Source organism: Bombus bifarius, unplaced genomic scaffold (genome assembly GCF_011952205.1).
Source record: "Bombus bifarius isolate JDL3187 unplaced genomic scaffold, Bbif_JDL3187 scf7180000009190, whole genome shotgun sequence".
Classification (NCBI taxonomy): domain Eukaryota; kingdom Metazoa; phylum Arthropoda; class Insecta; order Hymenoptera; family Apidae; genus Bombus; species Bombus bifarius.
This window is the reverse complement of record NW_022884961.1, coordinates 8,677-31,196: the sequence shown is the minus strand read 5'-3', so window position 1 is coordinate 31,196 and position 22,520 is coordinate 8,677. Positions and strand designations below refer to the sequence as shown.

The following is a 22,520-nucleotide window of genomic DNA, read 5'->3' as shown; positions in this document are numbered from 1 at the left end:
AAGATTCGTTTCACCCCCCTAACCCTGATTCTAATGTAAACCCGACAAATATAACGTGTAATAACTATAATTCGAATTTGTTAAAACAATGGAAATAAGAGTGGATGGTTGTAATAACGCAAATAAGATTGTGGTGTATTATCGACTAAAGAGCAACCGGTCAGGTCAAACCGATCGGTCGATATCGCGTACCTCGAATAACTCAACGTTCAAGATGGAGGAGATGAAATAACTCGAGTGTTAGATTTAGATGGCACTTTATTTGTACTAGTTGTAGCACTTAACCGAACTAAGGGAGGACCATTGTCGTCCTAAGTCTGTAATGTCAGATGGTTGAAGATGAACTAAACTTCCCCGTTCCTGATTCTCTCCTCCCGCCGTTGTATTTCTCTCCACCGTACTCTTCCGGCTGGTCCTTTCCTGGGTTTTTTCCTGGCCTCGATTCATTACATTTACCGCCTTGGGAGGACATGTAACTCGGAGTTTCCTAACGAGAGGAATGGGCCTGTCCGTGTCATAAACAGACGGCCACTCAAATTCCGAATTATAGCCCTGGGAGGACTGGTAAGTCGGAATTTCCTAATGAGGGAAATGAGCTTATCCATGCCATAAACGGACAGCCAACTAAAATTTCGAACAAAGATAAATATAATGTTGTTATGACAGTTGAGGAGAGACAATTCGTGACAAATACTTTAATAGACTATTAATTGACCGTTTAATGAACAGTAAGGAGATAGAGGTATATTCGTGTGATGTGGAGAGGACAATTAGTCGTCTATAAGCACTAATAAATAGTGGAAATTAAAAAGTTTGAATTTGATGTAATCGGTGGTTATAATATTTAATATATACAAACGTTTAGTTGTGAATTGCTTGATAAATTGAGCTTTTCGATGCTACAAGAACAGTCGATGTATAAATTGGCGTGTCAGCTAAATGAAATCATACATGTAAGCCTATGGCTGAATTATTATAGGGGTATTTTAAATGAATATTTTATAGTCTTGTAGTAGCCTTTTTTTTATTAACATGCGAGGCGGACGGTTCTACCCCATGCCGTGCCCTAGACCAGCACCAACATGTCGTCGGCGTAGCACGCCAGTGCCGAGTTCGGAAGCATCGGCGTCCGAAGCACCGCGTCATACGCGATGTTCTACAGCAACTGACGCGTTACTCTCGGGGCCAAGACCCCGGAGACGTCCTTCCACAGGAGGGCTGGGACTCCATCGGGACCCTGAGCTTTCCGCGTCTACGACGGCCCCGGCAAGTTCTTCCTCGGTGACGCTTGATTCCGGACTCCAACTTCTCGCGGTGACACGTGGTTCTTCTTCCGGCGGTTGAGGCTCCTGCTCCTCCTCTTCGGTAAAGTTGCCATCTCCCTCGTTCGCTGCTCCCGGGACCAGTGATTTCGTCTAACCGCCGCCTACGGCGGGATCTGGTGTACCGGCGCCGAGCGTGGATGGACGCCTCGCGTAGACAAGCGATCCCCTCGGATCACCAGTACACAGCGCCGACGCGGCGCGGGGCTCCAGACCGCGGCATACACGAATCGCAGATCGCGTGCATGTCGCGGCTCAGCCGAGTCGCGCCCGCTTTCGCGTCCTCGTCGGTCGGGGATTCGTTCTACCAAGTAACGGCTATAGCAGTCACCGCCCATCGCGGGAATCTTCTTCTCCTTCCCGGTGGGCTGCTGGAACCGCGCGCACCCAACGAACGGTCGCCCATCGCTGCGCCAACCGCCACATCCATCAAGATATAAAGGTGGTCCGAGAGGGTCTCCGCCGGGGAGACCTCCCAACCGCAAACACGGCGAGATGCGGCAGGGTTTGCCCATGTGAGGTCCACTATGGATTCGCCCCGCCGTGCCAAGCACGTGTTAGACGACCCCGGGTCATAAGCCGGAGGTCGAGTGCGAACGCCCAGTCCTGCACGTCGCGCCCCCTTCCGTTGGTCCTGCGGGATCCCCACGCCGTTGAGTGGGCGTTGATGTACCCGAGGACCAATGTCGGGCAGGCGCCCAAACGCCTCGCGCAGCCGCGAGTCCGTCCAGGAAGGAGGCTTATTCGGTCCGGCTGATGTTGGGCGACACGTAGACGGCCACCACGGCCAGGTCGCCCTATTTCTCGGCTATGAAGCCCCGTTCCGCTCGATCACCGAGCGGGAGGGGTTCCCGGCGATCCCGGTCCAGAATATGGCGACCGAGCCTATCAGATCCCCAGCTCCTCGTGACGCGCCGGGAATGCTGTACGGCTGGGCCACTGCTGCCAGACCAATCCGCCGCTCCGTCAACCTCTGGAACATTAAGTCCTGAACCCGGCGGGAGCAGTTAAGATTGCACTGCAGGAGCAGTTGTCCACCTCGTCTTCTTCCGCTCACGTCGGGGAAGGCTCCGCCTTCATAGGCTCCTCCGGGCCGTTCCCCTCGCAGTCGTTTTGTCCGACTTCTCTGTCCTCTCTTCTGGCCTTCGTGGCGTCAGTTGACGGCAGCATCGTTTCCTTCCTCGTCACCACGTCCCCACCGTCGCGTGGAACGGTCCTTGTTTCCTGTGCTGCCCTCTTCTTACGGGCAGGCAGTTTGCATGCCGGTGACCCAATACGGTGCGACGCGGGCAGTCCCAGGTCCGCGCATACCGGACACATGGGTACTCGCGCCGAACAGTCCCTGGCGCGATGTCCTTCCGCCCCGCACCCGTAGCAACGCTCCGGCCGGTCCGCCATCGATGTGCAGTCCCGGCGCACGTGACCCGACTCCATGAACCTGAAGCATTGGAGTCGGCGCGCAGGTAGAGGGGAAACTCTCGCCGCTGACCAACCTATGTTAATCCTACCTCCTGGTAGGGCGTCTCCTCCTCTGCTGATTTTCCTGCCCGTTATCTGCGGGCAGCGTAGCCATACCGATCCGAGGTCCCGAGGAGCGGAGCGTATGACTGCCACGTTGACCTCGTCAGTGTCGTGTAAAATTAAGGTAAAAATAAGGAACTTGTTAATTTCCGAAAAGGAGATTAAGTTCTTTTTATTTTTTACTCAATTTATACAATTTTTTCGGTTTGCGATGATACACTTTCGATACTTGGATTAGTTAAGAATTTTTTTATTAGACTGACTGGATGATTTTGAAGGGAGCATTTATATTCTTCCATTCGTTGGAGTGGGAGAAGGTTTTGTTTATACTTAGTGTAAAATTCGGAGAACGGCTGGAGTGATCGAATGCCACTCAGGCGGCTGAGAACGGGTGCTGACAGGACGGTCACACGCGATAAGGCGTTCGGAATTTCGGTTTGTTATATACAGTTGCTCGAATTTCGTCTGTGACATCAGCGTGGCAGCCCCCGGCCTCAGCAACAGCGGCTGCCACCTCCTCCGAGGTGATCGAGTCCTCCAGTCCGATCACTCTTAGCTCGGCCGTCCTTCGCGGCACGGTTACCCTGGCTGGCAAATCCTTCAGCGTGGCCGCCATCCGCTCGGCCAGTCGCGAAGCTTTGCACCCAGCGTCCTGGCCAGAGATTTCGAACAGCAGCGCCCCCGTGTTTGTCCTCCTCGGTCTTAACTCCGTGAAGTCGATTTCGGAGAACTTGACTTCCCTCTTCAGCACCGATATCGCATCCCTGTACGTGAAGCCCCAGCCGTCCCTCACGGTGAGCGATACCGCTCCGGATCCATCGCCCCTGCCCGCTCCTCGCTTGGATTCCCTTCCCGTGCGGGGGCGTACCGGAGGCCGAGCGGCGCCGAAAAGTCCCTGCCCTTGTTCCGCCACTGTTGGTCGCCGTCCTGGGCGCCGAGGCCCCTGTTCGCAACGTCGACAATGGAAAAGACGACGATACCTGTTACGACCGTTCGTGAAGAGACGCGTTCGCTGGGAAAACGCGTCAGCGAGAAGCGTAAATTCTCGCTACGATTATGTTAATCGACGCCGCGAAATAGTCGTTCCCCTGTTTGTGTTAAGATAACAGAGATGGTTCAATGAATGTAACACTATTAACAGGTTAACATAAAATAATATATTTTACAATAATATGATGAATATATTACATAAAGTTGACTCGACTTTACGATATCTCTAGATGAATTCGTTAGACTATTTGATTTTGCTCGTCAGATTTCTCGTTGTGTCACGTTTGACTCGTCAGAAGTTTGATCGCCTTTCGATGATTTCTTTGTCTCATTTGGAAGACGGCCCCACTATGCTCGGGTCACACCACCGCTCGCGCCTATGATCATGTATGTCTCTTCTTGTGTGAAAAACGTAACGGACAAAAATCGACGTTTCTAGAGCTCGCTGCTTGGCGACAACTATGCTCTCGTCGATACATTGTATATGATCCGGCAGGCAGATAAGCCGATCTGCCTGCGACACTGTAGGACCGCGAGCGACGGTTAGAAAATACAGCCTGTGGTAAGCCTCGTGGCGTAACAATACCCGTCCCTTGGTTCTTGCGTCGGTCGGCGCATGGACCGTTGGAAGAGGTTGCGCCGTGGGCTTCCTGTTCTTTCGCCTCGCTCTCCCTCTTCCTCCGCCTATGACGGTAATAAACCCTGCCTCGTCGGCCGACGACTCCACGGTCGACCGCAAGGTGTCTCTCGCCGGCCGCAATCGTGCTTGTACGGTTCTTACGGCTACGCTACTGTAACGTCGATTCACATCAGAGACCGGGCCACACTCTGCGGACAGGATGGCACTCAGATATCTGCACATCCTTGGCGCGTACCCTCAATAGTCTTAAGTACCCAACAGGGGTCTTGGAATTTTCATAGTTAATGTCCTTCGGACCAAGCGAGTATTTCTTGTCTTAGATTTCCTTTACGTTTATTGTCTACCACGTGTTAGCATAGAAAGTTGGTTTTCTTCACATCTTTTATGTTCCGTTAGCAACTTTCTCGCGAGGGCGGCTGAAACCCTTCCTGGTCCACCAACCGCCTTATTATCCAATCGGAGACGGTGTCTACTGCCCTCACTTCCTTAACCAAAATTGTCATCAACAAATCCGATAGCGCCGTGTCCTTAGACACACCCAACCCTAACCTTCCTCAGACACACTATTGCCAGAAAAACTTACTTATTCTGTATCCTTAGAATAGTCAACATATCTTTATCGGTCTCACCCCTTATAACAGTCGCGTACTTAACGTATCATTGTAACTAAGTCTTACATAACGTGGTTGCAGTGAATTGTGATTTATGTTAATTCAGTGTGTATTACATTGTGATTGCTGAATGCATAATAAAGTTTAATTAAAACAAAATTAATAGTTGTGTTACGACTCAGCTATTTTATTTCATCAACCAACCCTGAAGTTTACATGACACCAGCGTCTGTAGCCGGGAGGATCGCCCCCCCCCCTGGCATTATTTATCGCCGACACTCTTCCAACTTGCGGAGGAACAGGATCTTGAGATCCTCTAGTGGATCTCGAGGTCCTGGACCTCTATCCGTTTTCTTCGTTTGTTTATTATTGCTCTCCGACCCGTCGGGACAGCGGAAACGGCGCGACGCTGACCAGGTGTGTGGAGGAGGTGGGGAGGGGGACCCATAATCGTTCCCGTTGGGGCCCCGGGAGCATTTTCTTTCGTTCCCCTCGTAGAGGTGATCCTCACCTCTCGTCCTTCACCGTCGATGTTATCATTTTTGGCTGCTCTCCGTGCATTCCTTGGTCAACCGTCTCTTGGAGACACCGTCTCTCTCTCCTGAAAGCACCCTCCTTCGCAGGTATGCGACCTCCTCCTCTTTCTGATCCTGGGTCGGTTCCACGTCCTTCACGGTAGCTTGCTTGTCGACCGGTCCGATCCTCATTTCGTCACTCCGCGTGTCGTTGCCGCCGTCGGCACCGTCGCGGATGGTAAAGGTGGCGGCGGCCACGGTGGCAGCCTCGGTGTCGGTGTCGTTGTCGCTATCCTTCCCGCGCTTCGCGCCCCTCTTCTTCCTTTTATCGTGAGCCAGCAGTGGTGCGGAGTCCGGATCCCCCGCGGACGCGTCCCCCGCCGTGTGCGGTGTCCCGCGCCGCCGCCGCGACCGTTATCGACGGGGGTGGTGCTTTCCGCGGACCCGGTAATCCTGCGGTACGATCGCTTGCCGAGCGTGCCCGCAACGGTCGAATAGTAAGAGCACGACGACATTTCGTCGTCGGATTTCACTCCCCCCCCCGGCCGCCGCGCCGCCGCCTCATCCCACCCCACGAAGATACCGGGCCGACGGTCATAACATCGGGTTCCTCCGAACCTCTCCGAGTCCGCCCAGTTCGCGTGTCCCCTTCGCCAGACGCATGAGCGTGTCCAGGGCACTGGCGGCCCATCCCCGGATGGCCACGGTTGCTCGATGACGACGCAGAGGGGCCGCTTTACAACTCGCGGCTGCGCCGGTATTATGGTATCCCTCCCCACCGTAAACGATTCTTTGATTCGTTTTTCTATCCATTGTAATTCTAAGAAATCGCCGAGGTCGTCAACAAGGGTTTCCATCCTGGTGCCACTCACTCTTTCGCACCCTGCCCCGGTCAAAGCTGGTGCAGAGTGACGGGGAGCCCCACAAGAATGTGAGGTAAGTGTTCTTGGGAGATACGGGCCCACTAACTTCTCCGAGAGTTCTCCGCACCGGATCGGCAAACTGGCGGGTGCCAAAGGCGCCGACCAGTCACCATCCGGCTATAGGAGAATATCAGATTCGTCGGGGATTCCCAGGGCGTGGTCCTATGCCCTGAGAACCCATAGCCGCCTCAGGCTCCCCATAGTCTTTTAGTAACTGATACTTGTATAACAATATATTATAGTATGGATGGTTTAGTCAGTGAATTTCATAAGTTTGACGTATAAATGTAATGAAACTTTACTATAGTTAATTTGTTAAGAGGAGGTTTATACTGTTATATATTGTGTGTACACAGAAGTGATGGTATTATAATTGACTGAGTGGTAACTGTGACGGATTTTTAGGATGAAGAATGAAAAGGAATAGTAGTTTAGATGCAGAGTTGACGTTATGACTTAATTGGATAGTTAAGTGCTTTAGGTTATAAGTATTTTTAGTACTTGTATGAGACTTGCTTAGGTTACGAAGTGTCATATTATAAATATGGAAATAAATTATTTATATAAATATGGGCGTTAATAGTGTTGAATTATTAATTTAGTATGTAAGTTTTAAGGCTAAGATGATGGATTGAAATTTGTAATTTAATTATAAGTATAGTTTTATAAGATTCATGATGGATGGTAGCTCACGTGCGTAAATTCAAATAATCATGTGTATCACATACTCACGATTACGTTGATTGCAGTGCTCAATTGTTGACCATAATTTCGTTTTTTACCAACCTTTTTCCCCGTTCGCTGTCGGACTCGGACAGACTTCGTATTAACTCATCTTTTAGTTGGTCATATTGTCCGGTGGTCGGGGGATCCAATGCAATGTCCCTTATCCGTTCTAAATATCCTGGTTCGAGGCACCCGAGAAGGGCGGTGGATTTTTCTTCGTCACCCGTGACGCCCACCGCCGCAAGTTGTCTGTCGAATAAAGAGAACCAGAACACGATCTTCTGCGGCTTCAGCGGAGGCACGCGAATTGTTTGACTAGTCGCAACCGTTGTGTTTTTGCTCAACATTGTTAGCGCACTCAGACTCACAATCCTAAATTTCGCTAACTCAAATCACGTCGGGTTCACCAATGTGGAAAATTGGTCGATGATAGGTTGTGCGAAATAACGAGAGCGAAATATTGCTGTCGCAGTCCGTCAAATATATCTTGAATAAATAAATAAATAAATTATTTACAGCCGAATACGTGAGTCGTTGGTACAAAATACAAGACGCGGAATAAATACTCATTAATGTTCGTCGCGTAACTCGATAAATAATCGGAGATACTCTGTAGATAATATTCGATACTCTATATGTACTGTTCGATACTGTTCGATACATTTCAATACTCTTCGATACTATTCCACACTAAAACGCACGCGATCGCGTCCGTTTATTTATACTGGCCGGGGGAGAACCGGAAAATTCGAATTCGTCTACGTTTGATCTACGGTTGCACGAAGCGGCGACACTGTTTTGCATGGAGTTTATTTGTTCTTACATTACTTGTAAGGCAAAACAACAACATGATTTGAATTGTCCTCTGACTCATGTGCCGCTACAGTGATTACGGGAGAGAGTGTAGGACGAGTGAAGAATGGTGAATAAGAATGGGAAACGGATTAGCCGAATGACTGGCAGTCGGTATAATAGGCCTGGCGAACTGTAAGTGCGTCGCATTTTCATGTAAAAAACAATGCACGTAGCACAAGGGTAAATGGGGAAACGACTTTATAAATGATTTTTTGTCTATTACACGCCTGTCAAATTTCTTTATGAGCAGAACTATTACAAGTGCTATTGTAGCAGAATACAAAAAAATGATGCGTGCTTATGTGGGTGTCAAGTTTAACTGCAGTTACAAAAATCTGAACTTTAGAAACAGAACGTTGTTGTGGAAGTAATGATAAGTAAAGTGCGGGTGTTCGTGTAAATTCATATTTTTATAAATTGAAAAAATTAAATCTGAGTAGACGATTGTTTTATTATAAATGTTATAAGGAGTACTAGTATATTTCATACTTCGTTCGGTCTAATACTTCATATATGAAACCTATAGTGGTCATTGTTATCTATATTTATTCAATTAATATTTATTATTAATATTTATAATGAAACAATTTATCTTTATATCTATGTAGGAAGCATGAAAGTTTCAGCAACTATATGATACGTGGCATTAGCATTATGCTAGGCATTATTTTACATTAGTCTTTGATTCCCGCTCTCTCGCTTTCTCGATGAAGAAGTAGAGGGCACAATAATAGAATCATCCACCCAGGGATTATATTTAAGAGTCAGTAGATATAAAGGACAAACTGTTAGTACAGGATTTTTACCAGCTGGTCACATGTCACCTTGTGTGGAAATTGCAGCTCTACTAGCATCAAAATATGTTCCTGATCATACACTTTCAGCTCTTGTGTTTGCTACAGTACCTAATTTAATTTTAATTAGGAATTTTGCAACTCAAGGAAGGTACAGGAATTTTGAAAAACTGAAAATAGGAGACTGTATACCTTGTACGATCAAAGATATGGGGTCAGATGGTATAAGACTTATTTTACCAGTTGCAGAATGTACGCCATTTGGATATGTGTCCCATAGTAACGTTCGTAATTTTAATCTACTGCACACAAACTAAATTTTATTGACAAAAATATTTTCTATTAACAGGGAAGAACAACAATTAGGACTAACATTGTCGCTAAAGAAAATATACGATGATCCATCTAATCCTAAAAGTAGAATAGTGGCAGCATTGGATCCATTGATCCTGTATTTTAATAAATTAGTAGAACTTTCAAGAAATTCATATTACAAAAACAGACCCATTGCATCTGTTAAATTAGGGCGAAGAGTTACTGGAAAGATTGAAAAAATTACGCCTGATTGGTTGGTTGTTCAATTGCAGAATAACTTGCTAGGTATAGTGTCTAAGAATCATTACTCCGAGAATAAAAAAATAGGGGACAAAATTTCTGGGACGATTATAACCACGTTATCGTCAATAATGCATAAAATAAGTGCCAAACAAAATAAATAAATACAATTTCCTGGCGGTAAATTGCTACGTGGTAGAATCTTAATGGTGACAAATTGATTTATCTTGATATTCCTTCAAGGTATTGGCAACGGAACTTTAGCTGCGATAACTGTACGTCGTCACATAAATAGTTTACTGCTAGATCTAACACCTTATATTATTCATTTTAAAATTAAATGTTACTCTTCATTAAATTCCCAAAAATCCGATATTATGCCTCTCAGCGTCATAAAATCTGCATTTGAAAAGAAGTGTTATGTGAGAGAGAAATCGGATGATAATAATAACTTAAAAAGAAAGAAACAAAATCAGGAGTATGTGGCACTCGCCAAAGAAATAAAAATTGAAAAGATACGGGAAGACGAAACATGAAAAACAAAGGGAAACGAAACAGAGAGAAACCAGAGAAAGATTTAGAAAAGGAATATTCAAAGAGAATGTGTGTTGAACAAACAGGAGAAGAAAAGACTAAACTGGAAGACCAAACCTTCCGAAAAAGATTTGGAATATGCTGACTCAACTCTCCTTCAGGATAAAGAGTCATCTTGCGATAGTAAAGATGAAGTAGAAGAAAAACCAAATCTGAGAAATAAGAAATTAACGTCGAGAACAAAAAAGACAGGAGAAACATGAAATACGTCAAAGAGAAGAAGCGCTCGCCAACAACCAGTTACCAAATTCTGTACATCAGTTCCACAGATTAGTTTTAGCTAGTCTAGACAGTTCAATAGTATGGTTACAGTATATGGCATATCATTTATAAACAACAGAAATCGAGAAAGCAAGAGCAGTTGCAAGAGAAGCGGTGAAAACGATTAATTTCAGGGAACAGAAGGAAAAATTAAACGTTTGGGAGGCTTGGTTGAATTTAGAGTCTAAATTCGGAATTCCTAAAGCACTGAATGATGTTTTTCAAGAGGCACTGAAAGTATACAGTCACATGTTGACTGTACATGTCGAGGCTAGCAGGCAGATGGAACTAGAGAAAACAATTAATACCATGATTGGAAAATTTAACCATATTCCCGAAATGTGGTTTAATTGTGGAGAAGGGTTACTAAAAATGGGCTTGGGGGACAAATCGAGGCATATTATGCAGAGAGCATTCCAATCTTTGCCAGCATCTGAACGTATGTACACTACAGAAATAAAGAGAGAGCAGTAACTCTGTTTGAGCAAATTCTAAGTTCTTATCCGAAACGGGTGGATATATGGTCTTGTTATGTTGATTCTCTAATTAAATCTAATGATACTGATATAGGAAGGTAAAAATATTTTTTCAACTATATTTTGTCTTTTTAATTTCATAGAGAATTTACCTTCTAATAATTTGCATTTACAGGAAAGTTCTAGAGAGAGCAGTTGTTCAGGCATTACCGCCTAGAAAGGTGAAGATCCTCTTTAAAAAGTTCATCAGTTTTGAAGAGCAGCATGGTACTGAGGAAGTCGTGACTCGTGTTCAACAAATGGCTGTAGAATATCCAGAGAAGCAGTGTACAAAATGATTAAAAATAATAAAACGTTTTGACACATATTTCATTACATCATGTGAGCAAAACCTTCGTTACTTCGCGCAAGATAATCTGTGCGACGTCCTTCATTGTCAGACCGTCAAGACCCAAGCACCATTAAACAGATCCTCAATAAACCTAAGGCCCCACCATAAAACTTTAACTTTCCAACGTCACTATTTTAACACATGTTTTAAGTTAATCCTTTTGTCCTGAGGGACTTTTTAAGCCTAGAAAGGTTTTCGGTTTATGGAGGGTTATTGGAAAGGTGCTTAGGTTTATTAGGCGCTCTTAAAAATTACGGAGACTGCGGGTAGTGACCTAACGGAAAAAGTGGATATTTATCTAACGGAAAATCCGGTTTTTTCCCGTAAACAATGACACCCCCTAGCAAGGTTGGTAGGAGGTTCCCTTCTCCTTTCACCACTCAGTAACATGACTACAACCAATAGGCATCACATATCGTTACTTTCACCTTACTAACGAAAAGTGTGAGCAACGAATCCGCTTTCTTCGTTCAAGAAAACATACCCACACCGAGCTTTCCTCCGTAATTGCATGAGAGCGGAACATCAGTCTCCTCTATTGCTACGTCAACTACAACAAGAAACTCAACTGTAAGGGCCTTGCTGTATTACCAAAGAATACTGTGCATGTGTATCGCATCTTCATACGCCAAATCGTCGTCTACGACATATATCATACGCAACGGCGTAAGTTCGTTGTATCAATTTGTTGAAAATATATAGTTTATAATCCTGTTAATCGCAGCGCTATATCACCTCAACCACCTCTATTATCTTAACGGAAATCAGGAGATCGATCTATTCGCGACGTCGATTATTATAATCGTAACGGGAATTTACGACTCCCGCTGATGTGTTTCCGCGCGATTACGTCTCCCCGCGATTGATTGAAAATACAACCTTAATTACACAATACCTAAAACAGTCCAGTTATGTAAAGTTTTCTACCACATATGCAAAATACTATTAATATTGATACATATAAAAATGAAAAAGGTAATAATAACTTGACATATTTACAATTTCTCTGATCTCAAGTGCGTCCTTTTTATTGATTATTCTGTAATGACAAAACCAGGAATATGTCTAATCAAAAATCTTTTAGTACGTTTGGGACGCAACTGCTCCATTGTGCAGCAGTAGTTTTAGCTAACCGATCGTTACAACCACGTCGGCGCTATTGACTTCTTCAGAGGTCTCGGCGACATTTGAATTGTGCCTGAAATTATACAAGTTGGTTTTGTAGGTATCCAGGTAGATACCCTTGTCCAAGAAGTCTTCGTTTTTGTACTTCCCGTTCGTGGTTATTACGTTTTGCGTCTATCTTAAGCATATTTTTTGAGATAATCCATGATGCATCCTGAAGACATTAAATAATGTAGATTTATATTGTTTCGACTCGAGATATCTACCCGATTCATTTATGTGATGCTCTGTATGAAGTGTACCATTGATCAATTTGAAGAAAGACACATTTTGAATTTTTGGACGAACTACAAATTTTTAATAGTTAGTAACCAAAATTGAGAAGCTAAATCAAAAACCGCGCGGCCACCGTCTACTTCTTCCTAAATGTAGTCATAGACTATGGACATAAAAATATGGATCGTACCATAGGTCTATGGTAAATTCATCTCTGGATATAATGTTCTTGATTCGTGATGTAGTCGCACGTGGGTTGGCTCGTTGCTTATTGCCCCGGTGTAGCCGGTTCCTCCATCTGGTTTAGGATCAGTTGCCTGCAGCTTGTAAAGCAAAAAAATCAGAGCCTGTTGAAGAATTTTAAAGATAAATCTGTCTTATACTGTTCATTCTAAAATAAAACTGTGGCGGCACGGGCCACGGAACTTTTCAACGGCTCCGGATACAAAGCGCGACGCCACCAAAGCGCAACACCGACGTGCCCAATGTATCATCGATATCCTCACACTCTTTCCGCCGAATTCTCGGAAGAGCATACACGCGCCAGCACAGGCGGCACATCTTATGAATGCACGCTAGTGGGGATATCGATGGGCTACGAAGGGAAGGATCTGCGCGAAGAAAAACAAAAAGCAGGGTCAGTCTGTCTTGCGTCATTAGAAGTGTAACTCCTCGGTCCCTTTCGATAGCAACGCGACGAACGACATCTCGGTGTCTATCGTTATTTGTTAGTTGTTCCCCGTTGTCTGTTAAGTGTAATTGTTGATTATTAATTGTTAACTCAGATTGTTGATTAGTTCTAATAAACTGTTATTCGTTAAAAACACCAAGAGTAGTTCCTTACGCACCTATCACCATACCACCTCAAACTGGTGACTACCGACGTGATTTGACGTAATATTTAGTGAAAGAGGTGACAGTGATAGTGCTATCGTTTTAACCACCGATTTTGAGTGCACCGCGACGATGGAAGGTAATACACAGGGAACCAGAGCCAGCCAGGTGATCAGCATGTCTCCACTGCTGCCCACGAACACGGCGGCATGGTTCGCCCTTCTGGAGAGACAATTCGAGGCAGCGCGAATTACGGAAGACACCATTAAGTACGTGACGCTGGCAAAATGCTTCAACGATCAACAGCTCCAGGACGTCGAAGACCTAATGACGAACCCTCCAGACATCGGACGCTACGAAAAATTAAAAAATGCGCTCATTCGCAAATTATCCGATACGGACGCGACCCGGATAAAGAAGTTGGTGGAAAGCGAGGAGATGGGAGATAGAAAACCATCCCAGTTTTATCAACACCTAAAAAAACTCTCCAGCCCCTCCACGCCCGATGATTTTACCCTCTCGCTGTGGAGGAACCGATTACCCGCCCGCATCAGGCGTATCCTCGCGGCAGTCGACGATTCGGACCCAGAAAGGTTATTGCGGCAGGCGGACCTGATCGCGGAAGAATTCAGGGAGGATTTTCAGCGCACCGCCCGGGTAACGGCAGTAATGGACCCACCAGCGCAAAACGCTGGAGCATACGAACCAATGGCCGCCGCAATTAACGTGTTGAGCGAGCAAATATCACAGTTGCAGGCACAGATGAACGCGTTGAGCATGATTAATCATCGTCGACCACGATCACGATCACGCTCGCGTTCGCGATACCACCGACGTTCGCGCTCGCGAGATCGGCCACGGCAAGACGGTCTGTGCTTCTATCATGTAAAGTTCGGAGAACGCGCAAGGAGCTGTCGTTTCCCATGCACGTGGAAGTCGGGAAACGAGACCAGCCGTCCGTAGACGCGGCAGACGACGACGGCGTGAGATCCCGCCGCATCTTCGTTACGGACAAGGGAACGAAGATTTCTTTCCTCGTAGACACTGGCGCCGACATCAGCGTATACCCCCGCAGTAAAATCCATAGGCACGTCAAGAAAAACGCGTACGAACTATTCGCGGCCAACGGGACGCGCATCGCAACGTATGGTACCACTGCGATCGGCCTTAACCTGTCCCTTAGACGAGCCTTCAAGTGGAACTTCGTAATCGCTGACGTTCAAACGCCTATCATAGGCGTAGATTTTTTAAGCCATTATGGGTTGCTCGTGGACCCGCGAAACAAACGACTCCTCGACACGACAACCCAATTATCAACAAGGGGATATGCTGCCACGACGGAAGAAATATCCATCAAAACCGTAATCGGCGAATCGGTCTACCATCGACTTTTGGCGGAGTTTCCGGATCTAACTCGCCCACCGGCCTTCGGACGGGAGAAAATCCGACACAGTGTGGTACACCATATCGAAACCACACCCGGGCCACCCGTCTACAGTAAACCTCGACGTCTTGCACCGGATCGCCTCAAGCAAGTCAAGGCGGATTTCGCAACAATGATCGAGCAAGGAGTGATGCGGCCATCGAAGAGTCCATGGGCATCACCCCTGCATGTCGTCCCAAAGAAGGACGGAAGTCTACGACCATGCGGCGACTATCGTGCGTTGAACGCTCGCACCATACCCGACAGGTACTCCCCACCACATATCGAAGATTTCGCGCAACATCTGTACGGTAAGCGTGTCTACTCAAAAATCGACCTTGTCCGCGCTTACCACCAAATTCCGATCGCGCCAGAAGACGTTAAAAAAACCGCGATCACGACACCTTTCGGACATTTCGAAGCAACCAACATGATGTTTGGGCTTCGAAACGCCGCGCAAACGTGTCAAAGATTCGTTGACGAAATTACCCGTTGTCTAGACTTCGTGTTCGCTTACATAGACGATTTCCTAATCGCATCCGAAACCGAGGAACAACATCGCGAACACCTTCGGATTTTGTTTGAACGCTTAAACGAGTATGGCGTAGTCATCAACCCAGTTAAGTGCGAATTCGGTGTGAACGAAATCACATTCTTGGGACACACCGTAAACGCCGACGGGATAAAGCCGCTAGCCGAACGCGTTGACGCTATTGTAGAAGTACCGCTCCCCGGGACCGTTAAAGCACTACGCAGGTACCTCGGTATGATTAATTTCTACCGACGTTTCATACCGGGGCCGCAGAAATTTTTCAACCCCTAAACGACCTATTAAAAGGAGGAAAAAAGGGCAACGCGCCCATCAAATGGACAGAGCAATCCGAAGCTAGCTTCCGCGAGTCGAAACGCGCCCTCGCTAACGCCACGATGTTAGCGCATCCGATACCTGGCGCACCTGTTAGCCTCGCGGTAGACGCATCAGACTATGCAATAGGAGCGGTCCTCCAGCAACCCGTCAACGACTCTTGGCAGCCGTTAGGTTTCCTTACCAAACCGTTGAACTCCGCGCAGCGAAAGTACAGCGCGTACGACCGCGAATTACTCGCTATGTACACTGCGGTAAAGCGATTTCGACACGCCATAGAAGGGAGAAATTTTATAATTTACACCGATCATAAACCCCTTACATATGCGTTCAACCAAAATCCTGATAAGTGTTCGCCGCGACAATTCCGGCAACTAGATTACGTCGGACAATTCACTACCGACATAAGATATATCAAGGGGTTAGACAATAACGTTGCCGACGCTCTGTCACGCATCGAAGCGATAGGAAAGTCTGTGGACCATCGAGCTCTCGCCGCCGCGCAAGAAGCCGACAAAGGACTAAGCAACATCGTCAACTCCGGTACATCCGCGCTACGGTTAAAGAAAATACGTTTCCCCGATCACGACGTAGAAATATATTGCGGCGTATCGGGTGACTTTGTATGACCGTACGTACCGACATCCTTGCGGCGCGACGTATTTAATTCGCTCCATGGACTTTCCCATCCAGGGATACGTGCCACTCAAAACCTGGTGTCGACGCGTTTCGTCTGGCCGTCCATAAACAAGGACGCCCGAAATTGGACACGACAATGTATCCCGTGTCAACTATGTAAAGTCACAAGGCACGTATCCTCACCCGCCGGAACATTCGGAGAATTAGCGGGCCGTTTCGAACACTTACACATAGACATTATCGTGATGCCATATTCAAAAGGCTACCGATATTGTCTAACGTGCATCGACCGTTTTTCGCGTTGGCCCGAAGCCATTCCCATCGCCGACATGGAGGCTGCAACCGTCGCTTCGGCTCTCCTTTCCACGTGGATATCTCGTTTCGGCGTGCCTTTAAGAATAACGACTGATCAAGGACGCCAGTTCGAGTCGAACCTATTTAACGAACTATGCCGGTTGCTCGGCATCAGACATTTGCGCACGACAACCTATCACCCCGCGTCCAACGGGATGGTAGAGCGCCTGCACCGACAACTAAAGGCAGCAATAAAATGCCACGATACGAGCAACTGGGTGGATATCTTGCCGATAATTCTATTAGGCATACGATCAGCTATGAAAGAGGACCTAAACGCGACGGCAGCCGAAATGGTTTATGGCACCGGCATACGATTGCCGGCAGAATTTTTTGTACCGACGAAACAACAGGCCAATTCGGAATTCGCAAGTCGCCTAAAAGACCGAATAGGAAAAATCAGGCCTCATCCAATTACGCGACACGGCGAAAAGAGAACCTTCGTGTTCCGCGATCTCGAAACATCGCCTTACGTATTTCTGCGTCGCGACGCCATCGGAGACCCCTTACAACCACCCTACGACGGGCCGTATCAGGTTATAGAGCGAGGAAAAAAGACCTTCACTGTTAAAATAAACAATAAAAACGTAATAGTGTCCATAGACCGATTGAAACCCGCATTTCTTTTTAACGATTATATTGAACACCATAGCACGGAAAAGCGCAATGTAACAATACCGCCCGGTGCCCGAAACGAACAAAGCGAAGGGGACTCAAGAGTTCACCACACCACACGCGCGGGCAGAAGAGTTCGATTTCCTGATCGGTTTCAGGCGGGTCTCGGATAGGCGTTAGGAGCCGGCGAACGTACACCCTTGCCTGTAATATTTATATATACTTTTCATTTATATAGCGTTATCACTGGTAAGGGGGTACTGTGGCGGCACGGGCCACGGAACTTTTCAACGGCTCCGGATACAAAGCGCGACGCCACCAAAGCGCAACATCGACGTGCCCAATGTATCATCGATATCCTCACACTCTTTCCGCCGAATTCTTGGAAGAGCATACACGCGCCAGCACAGGCGGCACATCTTATGAATGCACGCTAGTGGGGATATCGATGGGCTACGAAGGGAAGGATCTGCGCGAAGAAAAACAAAAAGCAGAGTCAGTCTGTCTTACGCCATTAAATGTGTAACTCCTCGATACTATTTGCATAGCAAAGCGTCGAATGATCTCTCGGTGTCTATCGTTATTTGTTAGTTGTTACCAGTTGTGTGTTAAGTGTAATTGTTAATTGTTAATTGTTAACTCTGATTGTTGATTAGTTCTAAATAAACTGTTATTCGTTAAAAACACCAAGAGTAGTTCCTTACGCACCTATCACCATACCACCTCAAAACGATATATCTCATTAAGTTCCTCAGAATAAAGTATTACGCCTATTTGCATGGTAAGATTTGCTTTCGAAAAGAAATACTATGTAGAAGACAAGTTGTGCGATAATAATAACTAAAAAGAGTTGATATTTCATAGAGTGCTTACTTCATAAATGAAATTATAGGAATGTCCTGGAGAAAGTACTTGTTACGTTCAGATGCTGGCAAAGATTGCAATGCTCTCTGCATAATGTGCCTCGATTTATCCTTCAAACCCATTTTTAATCATTCTTCTCCACTATTAAATCATGTCTCGGGAATATGTTTAAACTTCCCAATCATGGTATTAATTCTTTTCTCTAATTCCATCTGCCTGCCAGCCACGACATGAACAGTCAACATGTGACTGTATATTTTCAGTGAGTCGTTAGACCTCACTGCCTCTTGAAAAACATCATTTAATGAGTCAGGAATTCCAAATTTCGATTCTAAATTCAACTAAGCCTTCCAAACGTTTAATTTTTCCTTCTGTGCCCTGAAATTAGTCGTCTACACCGCTCTTGTCGCCACTGCACTTACTTTCTCTATTTCTGTTGCTTGTAAATGGTATGCCATATACTGTAACCATACTATTGAACTGTCTGGACTTGCTAAAACTAATCTGTCGAACTGATCTGCAGAATTTGATAACTGGTTATCGACGAGCGCTTCTTCTCTTTGACGAACTTCACGTTCCTTCTGTGTTTCCTTCACAATCGCTAGATTACTCTTTACGTTGAAGGAGAGTTAAATCAGGGTTGTTATCCCAGTAAAATCCATACGCAAATATCCTTGGCTTCTGCTCGTTATCGTCACCATTATTAACATTGATAAGCGCATATCTCAAATCTTTTTTGGAAGGTTTGGTATCTTTCAGTTTAATCTTTTCTTCTCCTGTTCGTTCAACACACGTTCGTTTTTCTCTGTTTCGTTTCCCTTTGCTTTTCATCTTTGGTACTTCTTGTAACTTTTCAATTTTTATTCTTTTGGCGACTACCATGTTCTCTTGATTTTGTTTCTTTCTTTTTAAGTTATTAATATTATCCGATTTCTCTTCCACACAATAATGGAAGGTAGTGTCACGTAGAAGACACAGGAAATCGCGAAATTAACGGATCATGTCGTCTGAATTTGAAGTGTGTCGGACGTGATAGGTGCCAAAGAAACACTCGGAGATATTTAAACCGTATATTTATTAACAATTCTCTCTTTCTATACTTTGCGTAGAACTTGCGATTACACTTAACGATTCGCAATTCTCGGTTACAACTGATAGACGACGAGTTAAGATGGCGATTGAGCAAAGTGCGCGATATAAGTTAAGATGATGACTACTCAAGGAACGTAGAGGAACTGTCTTTCTGTGACGATGACGCTATGGAAGTGTGGCTAAGGGTACGAGATAATCGGATTCGTTAAGGAAAGTTTTCCTTAGGAAAGTGAGGGAAATGGAAGTCACTGTTAATTGGTTAATTTCTATGTTGGTAGTTGAAGAAGGATGCTAACCGCCCTCGAGAGAAAGTTGCTAGCGGGAAGAGTCGTCCTTGAGAAAAGCAGACTTCCCGTATCTTCCCGTAGTAGGTGTTGGAGATTTAGGGACTGTTAGGATAAAGACTGTTTGTCTGTGTGAAGGACTTTAGTTAACTAAATTTTAAGATTTATAACGGGTCCTCAAGCTAGCTGAACATGTACTGTGGAGATGCATCGACGTCTGGTAATCGTCTTACCCGGAGAATAGGGTCTGCGTGTGGCGAGCCACGGGACAGAAACCGTTGGAATGTTTACTGTCGAGTGTCGCAACAACTATTTCTTTTTAAGGAGAGCTATACTATTACCTCATACCTTTGTCAGGCAAAGCGTCCATCCCCTGACCGCGGCTACGTTCGGCGACTGGTTGTCGCCTCGAGTCCAAGCTCATTATCACAAATCTCGAACAATTGTAATCGAGTTAAGTTATAGAGGCTAAAATATTGGGGGTTTTCCGATGGATTCCAAAGGAAGGACCCGGTGTCCTTTCATCTATATATGTCGGAGATGAAAGAACACCGGAGCCTTTGGAATTTTGGATAATCCCGCAACATTGTAACCTAGAGTCTACTATAGCTGTAATTGAACAATTGTAGTTATTCAATCCGATTGTAATTGTTCGAGAGTTGTGACAATGAGCTTGGGCTCGAGGCGACAGTCAGTCGCCGAACGTAGCCGCGGTCAAGGAATGAACGCTTTGTCTAACAAAGGTATGGAGTAACTCTATAGCTCTCTTTAAAAAGGAAATAGTTGTAACACTCGACAGTAAACATTCCAACGGTTTCTGTCCCGTGGCTCGCCACACGCGGATCCTATTCTTCGTGCAAGATGATTGCCAGATGTCGATGCGTCTCCGCAGTACATGTTCAGCTAGCCCGAGAGCCTGTTATAAATCTTAAGATTTAGTCAACTAAAGTCCTTCAAACAGACAAACGGTCTTTGTCCCAACTACGGGAAAATAGGGGAGACCTATTTTTCAACGAGCGGCGTCTCCCACTAGCAACTTTCCCTCGAGGGCGGCTAGCATCTTTTTCTAACCACCGATATGGAGATTGACCAATTAGCAGCAACGCCAATTTCCCTTACTTTCTGAACGAAGGCTTTTCTCGACGAATCCGATGATCTCGTATCCTTAGACACACCCCATTATAGTTTTCCTCTGTGGCATCATCGGGACGGGAAAGGCATTCTCGCTCGCGATCTCACTGATGAAAGGAGTAACCCTTTACGACCAGTGAATATTACGCGTCCGACTTAGATTTTGTGAGTACGTTCATCTATCATCCCGTCGACCGCGGATTCGTTATTGAACCTAGGATCATTGTCATTAGTTTCTCGAGTATCTAATCACCACGGTTACTTGTCCGGTTCTATGATAATCGTATTTGCACTAGTCAATGTCTTCTCTATTGCATAACGACAACGTGTAACCCAAACGAAGATTCGTTTCACGCCCCTAACATTAATTCTAATGTAAACTCTACATATATTTTGTGGCATGCTTGTAAAATCTAGACATCATTCTTTTGATAGCTTTTCATAACTGTATCAGAATTTTAAGATTAATTAAACGAATATTTAATAATAATTTTAATATCGAAAATAACGATTATTATAATACGAATTTTTATATGAATAGAGTATGTTAGAATATGTGAAACATAAGGTCCGGTCAAGTACTAGGAACAAACGAAAAACAGTTTTGTACGAAGAAAAACAAGAAAGATATAAAGAATAACAGGCTTTGTTTTCGAGAAAATTGATCTTGGAAATCTGTTTGAAACATATAAATTTGGTTAGTTACCGATTAAGCAGATGGAAGTTATTTTACGTGCAAAAATAAGAGAAAAATGTGGAATAAAATCTTTCCGTATAAAGCTTCATTTTCAAGAAAAACGAATTTCTTCGTGCTCAGTTGATAACACTGTTCAACACGTAATTTTGCAATCTTCAATTTCTTTTACCATCGTTCCTGGTATGCCATCTACACCAACCGCTTTATTCCGGTTCATCTCAGCTCCGGCATCCAGTAGCGCTTCCTTCGTGATCAAGCCCTCGCTGACACTAATACTCCCGTGGATTCTACTTATATTTCCCCTCGGTCTCGTTAAGAAAAGCTCATCGACAAGGGCTCGAATCAGTTTCCTCGTCTGCCTCTTCTTTTTCCGCAACTCCTGAATCCACTGTACCGCGTCTTCAGTTCCTCACGCCACTGCTCTCTGAGTTCTTCTTCTCGTCGTCATCACCTCCTCCTTTCTTAACTTCATCAACTGTTCATTCCGCCAATAATTATGATTTTTCTTGCCCGTTGGAGGGTAAACCCTTTTTAATTCGGAGGTACATGGGGTTTCCACCGTAACAGCGCACATCGAGCCCTACTGCATAGATGTCCCTCGGTACTTGTTACTAAGCTTTCCTAATTAACCATTGCTACCAGGTGACCCACTTAGCCAGATTGACACATACCATTTCATATTGAATAATACTTTACTTCATGCATGTAGATGGCACCACTCCTTTATGTATCATAAAGCCCCTAAAGAAGGGGCCCGCTTACCAATATGGCAACCGTGTGACACGTGCGCGTCTCATCACGTCGTTCAAACCATTATGTGATCCCTACTTCCTACACTCCACTGCATATAAGCATTTGCATTTGCATTTCCCCTATCCCATCAACTCACAGTTGACCCCAGTGACAAGAAAACCCCACCGTGTTCCAATGAGTGCTACCACCCACATGTACTTTCTTCAATTCATCGATCTACTGATATTCATGTGCCAATCCAGCAGGTATTAACCGTGTCGAAGCCACCCAAAGGGTAGTGTTAGTGTACTATTGTGTTCCATCGTGTGCAATTGCATTCTCTATCATACTTCATAATCTTACAACATTTAAATCTATTATATTAATTATCATCTCGAAGCCAATATTAAATACT

At 45.3% G+C, this 22,520-nt stretch overlaps 2 pseudogenes; one reads left to right on the top strand and one right to left on the bottom strand.

Moving 5' to 3' along the window:
- Window positions 1-8,473: 8,473 nt before the first annotated feature.
- On the top strand, window positions 8,474-11,121 carry LOC117214148 (annotated as a pseudogene).
- Window positions 11,122-12,811: 1,690 nt separating this feature from the next.
- LOC117214147 lies at window positions 12,812-19,256 on the bottom strand (annotated as a pseudogene).
- Between the last annotated feature and the right edge of the window lie 3,264 nt (window positions 19,257-22,520).